Source organism: Loxodonta africana, chromosome 7 (assembly GCF_030014295.1).
Source record: "Loxodonta africana isolate mLoxAfr1 chromosome 7, mLoxAfr1.hap2, whole genome shotgun sequence".
In the NCBI taxonomy this organism is placed as follows: domain Eukaryota; kingdom Metazoa; phylum Chordata; class Mammalia; order Proboscidea; family Elephantidae; genus Loxodonta; species Loxodonta africana.
Genome location: NC_087348.1, coordinates 50,252,581 through 50,258,871, shown reverse-complemented (window position 1 = coordinate 50,258,871; position 6,291 = coordinate 50,252,581).

The window sequence follows — 6,291 nt, the reverse complement described above, 5'->3', positions numbered from 1 at the left end:
CATAGGTGACTTAATTTAGAATTATTCTGCACAACACTTTACAGAACATCACAGGAATTAGGTGGTGTGACATTGCAGCATTTACATAAGAAAGCACTAAACAGTAAGGAGGTTTGTGATTCCATGTTAATAAGAACATGGTTTGTACCTTTCAAAGGCAATCCTTAAAGACATTAGCAACTTAGGCTATGATAAAAATGAATTTGGTAATTTCCGTAAACTGCAAAAAAGTCAGAAACTGAACTATCCTAATGCTTTTTAAAAACTTCAACATATTTTTTAAGCTTATTTTGCAGAATATCAAGCGTATATATAAGCAGAGATAATAGAGTAATAAACTTCCATGTACTCATCATTTAGTTTCAACAGTTGTCAACTCATGACAAATTCTATGTCGTCTATACCCCTACCCATTCCTTAACCCCTTGCTAGCAAATTTTTCTCTTTTTTTATTGTGCTTTAAGTGAAAGTTTACAATTCAGGTCAGTTTCTCATGCAAAAACTTTCACACTCATTGTTATGTGACCCAAGTTGCCCTATAATGTGACAGCACACTCCTCCTCTCCACCCTGTATTTCCTGTGTCCATTCAGCCAGTTCCTGTACCCCTTTGCCTTCTTGTCTCACCTCCAGACAGGAACTGTCCACATAGTCTCATGTATCTACTTAAGCTAAGAAGCACATTCCTCACCAGTATCCTTTTATGTCTTATAGTCCAGCCTGATCTTTATCCAAGGAGTTGGCTTCAGGAATGGTAGAGTTTGAGGACCATGTCCTCTGGTGTCCCTCAAGTCTCAATCAGACCATTAAGTCTGGTATTTTTTACTAGAATTTGAGTTCTGCATCCCACTTTTCTCCTGCACCATCAGGGATTCTCTGTTGTGTTCCCTGTCAGGGCAGTCATTGGTGGTAGCTGGACACCAACTAGTTCTTCTGGTCTCAGGCTGTTGGAGTCTCTGGTTTATGTGGCCCTTTCTGTCTCTTGGGCTCATATTTACCTTGTGTCTTTGGTGTTCTTCGTTCTCCTTTGCTCCAGTTGAGACCAGTTGATGCATCTTAGATGGCTGCTTGCTAGCTTTTAACACCCCAGATACCCCTCGCCAAAGTGGGATGCTGAACTTTTTCTTAATTTTGTTATGCCAATTGACCTAAATGTCCCTTGAAACCATGATCCCCAGACCCCTGCCCCTGCTACTCTGTCCCTCAAAGTGTTTGGTTGTAATTCAGGAAACTTCTTAGCTTTTGGTTTAGTCAAATTGTGCTGATTTCCCCTGTGTTATGTGCTGTCTTTCCCTTCATCTAAAATAATTCTTCTCTACTATCTAGTTAGCAAATACCCCTCTCTCTCGCTCCCCACCCTCATAACCATCAAAGAATGTTTTCTTCTGTGTTTAAGCCTTTTCTCGAGTTCTTATAATAGTGGTCTCAAACAATATTTGTCCTTTTGCGACTGACTAATTTCACTCAGCATATGCCTTCCGGATTCCTCCATGTTATGAGATGTTTCATGAATTCATCGTTGTTCTTTATTGTTGCATAGCGTTCCATTGTGTGAATATACCGTAATTGGTTCATCCAGTCATCTGTTGATGGGCATCTTGATTTTTTCCATATTTTTGCTATTGTAAACAGTGCTGCAGTGTACATGGGCTTGCATATATCTAGTCATGTGATGGCTCTTATTTCTCTAGGATATATTCCAAGGAGTAGGATTGCTGGATCGTATGGTAGTTCTATTTCTAGCTTTTTAAGGAAGCACCAAATTGATTTCCAAAGTGGTCGTACCATTTTACATTCCCACCACCAGTGTATAAGTGTTCCAGTCTCTCCACAACCTCTCCAACATTTATTATTTTGTGTTTTTTGGGTTAATGCTAGTCTTGTTGGGGTGAGATGTTATCTCATTGTAATTTAGATTTGCATTTCTCTAATGGCTGATTATTGTGGGCATTTCCTTATGTATCTGTTAGCTGCCTGAATGTCTTCTTTGGTAAAGCACCTGTTCATATGCTTTGCCCATTTTTTGATTGGGTTATTTTCCCTTTTGTTGTTGAGGTTTTACAGTGGATTTTAGAGATTAGACCCAGATCAGATATGTTGTAGCCAAGATTTTTTTTTCCAGTCTGTAGTTTGTCTTTTTACTCTTTCGGAGAAGTCTTTGGATGAGCATAAGTGTTTGATTTTTAGGAGCTCCCAGTTATCACCTTGTTAGTTATGTTTTGTATTCTGTTTATGCCATGTAGGGCCCTGAGCATTGTCCCTATTTTTTCTTCCATGATCTTTATCATTTTAGATTTTATATTTAGGTCTTTGATCCATTTTGAGTTAGTTCTTGTGCATGGTGTGAGGTATCAGTCTTGTTTAATTTTTTTGCAGATGGACACCCAGTTATGCCAGCACCATTTGTTAAACTGTTTTTTTCCCCATTTAACACACTTTGGGCCTTTGTCAAATATCAGCTGCTCAGAAGTGGATGAATTTATGTCTGGATTCTCAATTCTGTCCCATTGGTCTGTGTATCTCATTGTACCAGTACCAGGCTGTTTTGGCTACTGTGGCGGTATAATAGGTTCTAAAATCAGGTAGTGTGAGGCCTCCCGTTTTGTCCTTCTTTTTCAGGAATGCTTTACTTATCCAGGGCCTCCTCCCTTTCCATATGAAGTTGATGATTTGTTTCTCCATCTCATTAAAAAATGCCATTTGAATTTGGATCAGGACTGCATTGTATCTATAGATCGTTTTGGGTAGAACAGACATTTTCACAATGTTGAGTCTTCCTATCCATGAGCGAGGTTATGTTTTTTCACTTATGTAGGTCTCTTTTGGTTTCCTGTAGTAGTGTCTTGTAGTTTTCTTTGTATATGCCCTTTATGTCTTTGGTTAGATTTATTCCTAAATATTTTATCTCCTTGGGGACTAGTGTAAATGGTATTGATTTAGTGATTTCCTCTGATGTTCTCTTTGTTGATGTAGAGGAATCCAAGTGATTTTGGTATGTTTATCTTGTATCCTGATACTTTGTTGAAATCTTCTATTAGTTCCAGTAGTTTTCTTGTGGATTCTTTAGGGTTTTTTGTGTATAAGGTCATGTCATCTGCAAATAGAGATATTTTTACTTCTTCTTTACCAATTTGAATGGCCTTTATTTCTTTTTCTAGTCTAATTGCTCTGGCTAGGACCTCCAGCACAATGTTGAATAAGAGTGGTGATAAAGGGCATCCTTGTCTGGTTCCCATTCTCAAGGGGAATGCTTTCAGACTGTCTCCATTCAGGATGATGTTGGCTGTTGGCTTTGTATAAATGCTTTTTATTATGTTGAGGAATTTCCCTTCTATTCCTATTTTGCTGAGAGTTTTTATCATGAATGGGTGTCGAACTTTGTCAAATGCCTTTTCTGCTTCAATTGATAAGATCATGTGGTTCTTGTCTTTTATTTATGTGATGGATTATATTGATTGTTTTTCTAATGTTAAACTGTCTCTGCATACCGGGTATGAATCTCCCTTCGTCATGGTGAATTATTTTTTTGATATGTTGTTAAATTCTATTGGCTAGAATTTTGTTGAGGATTTTTGCGTCTATGTCCATGAGGGATATTGATCTGTAATTTTCTTTTTTTGTGATGTCTTTACCTGGTTTTGGTATCAGGAATATGCTGGCTTCATGGAATGAGTTTGGGAGTATTCCATCCTTTTCTGTGTCTGAAATACCTTTACCAGTAGTGGTGTTAACTCTTTTCTGAAAGTTTTGTAGAAGTCCTTACTGAAGCTGTCAGAGCCCAGGCTTTTTGTTGTTGTTGTTGGGAGCTTTTTTTAATTACCTTTTCAATCTCTTCTTTTGCTATAGGCTTATTTAGCTGTTCTACCTCTTTTTGTGTTAGTTTAGGTAGTAGTGTGTTTCTAGAAATTTGTCCGTTTGGGTTTTCAAATTTGTTAGAGTACAATTTTTCATAGTATTTTGTTATGATTCTTTTAATTTCAGTTGGGTCTGTTGTGATATTGCCCATCCCATTTGTTCTTCGGGTTATTTGCTTCCTCTCCTGTATTTCTTTGTCAGTTTGGCCAGTGGTTTCTTGATTTTGTTGATGTCTTCAAGGAACCAGCTTTTGGGTTTGTTAACTTTTTCAGTTGTTTTTCTGTTCTCTATTTCATTTAATTCTGTTCTAATTTTTATTATTTGCTTTCTTCTGGTGCCTGAGGGCTTCTTTTGCTGCCCTCCTTCTATTTGTTTGAGTCGTGGGGATAATTCTTTGATTTTGGCCCTTTCTTCGTTTGGGATGTGTGCATTTATTGGTATAAATTGGCCTCTGAGCACTGCTTTAGCTGTGTCCCAAAGGTTCTGCTGGGAAGTGTTTTCATTCTCATTTGATTCTATGAATATCTTTATTATGTCCTTAATTTCTTCTATAACCCAGTCATTTTTGAGCAATGTGTTGTTCAGTTTCCAGGTGTTTGATTTTTTTCCTTTTTCTGTTACTAATTTCTAGTTTTATGGCTTTATGGTCAGAAAAGATGCTTTTTAATATTTCTTATGTTTGGGCTTCTGTTAAAGCTTGCTTTATGGCCTAATATGTGGTCTGTTCTAGAGAATGTACTGTGTGCTTTGGAAAAGAAAGTGTACTTGGCTGCTGTTGGGTGGAGTGTTCTGTATATGTCTATGAGGCCAAGTTGGTTTACTGCAGCATTTAGATTTTAGGAGTCTTTATTGAGCTTCTTTCTGAATGTTCTGTCCTTCACCGGAAGTGGTGTGTTGAAGTCTCCTACTATTATTGTGGAGCTGTCTCTCTCTCTTTTCAGTGCTGTTAGAATTTATGTATTTTGGAGCCCTGTTGGGTGTGTAAAAATTTATTATGGTTGTATCCTCCTGGTATATTGACCCTTTAATCATTATATAATGTCCTTCCTTATTCTTTGTGGTGGATTTAACTTTAAAGTCTATTTTGTCAGGAATTTATATTGTCACTCCTGCTCTTCTTTGATTGTTGTTTGCTTGATATATTTTTTCCCATCCTTTGAGTTTTAGTTTGTCTTTAAGTCTAAGGTGTGTCTCATGTAGGCAGCATATAGACGGATTTTTTTTTTTTATCCATTCTGTCACTGTCTCTTTATTGGTGCATTTAGTACATTTACATTCAGCATAATTATTGATAGATATCAGTTTAGTGTGTCATTTTGATGTCTTCTTTTTTTGTGTTGACAGTTTCTTTTTTCCACTTAATTTTCTGTGCAGAGTCATTTTTCTTTATATATTTTCTTTTCCTCTTTTTCATTGTTGTTGCTTTTATTTTATTTTATTTTTTCGATGTGTAGGATTGTTAGTTTCCTTTGTGGTTACCTTAATATTTACCCCTTTTTTTTCTAAGTTTAAACCAAACTTTTGTTTCTTTATATTGCCTTGACTTCCTCTCCATATGAAAGATCTATGACTACATATTTTAGTTCATCTTTTTTGTTTTAATGTTATCTTTCACATAATGACATCACTGTTTCCCTGTTGTGAGCATTTTAGCTTTGATTTATTTTTGTGATTTCCCTTTCCAGGTTGATATGTGGTTGCTCTGTCCTGTGTTCTAGTCTCAGGTTGTTAACTGATGTTATTGATTTTCTAACCGGAGTTCTCCCTTTAATATTTCTTGTTATTTTGGTTTAGTTTTTGCAAAATCCCTAAACTTCTGTTTATCTTGAAATGTCCTAATTTCACCTTCATATTTGAGAGACAGTTTTGCTGGATATATAACTCTTGGCTGACAATTTTTTTTCTTTCAAGGCTTTATATATGTCATCCCATTACCTCTTGCCTGCATGGTTTCATCTGAGTAGTCTGAGCTTATTGACTCTCCTTTGTAGGTGACTTCTCGTTTATCCTTAGCCACTCTTAAAATTCTCTATCTTTGGTTTTGGCAAGTTTTATTATAATATGTCTTGGTGACTTTCTTTTGGGATCTACCTTGTATGGGGTTCAGTGAGCATTTTGGATAGCGATATGATATGATATGATATGATATATGAGAAGATAGCTATCCAAAAGGGTTTTTTTTTTTAATCTTCTCATATTTTACGATATCAGGGAAGTTTCCTGCCAGCAAATCTTCAACAATTCTCTCTGTATTTTCTGTTATTCCCTCCTCCCACCCCGCCCTGGTTCTGGTCCTCCATTCACTCAGGTTGTTCCTCTTGATAGAGTCCCACATAATTCTTAGGGTTTCTTCATTTATTGAAATTCTTTCATCTGATTTTTCCTCAAATATGTTGGTGTCAAGTGCTTTATCTTTAAGCTCACCAATTCTGCCTCC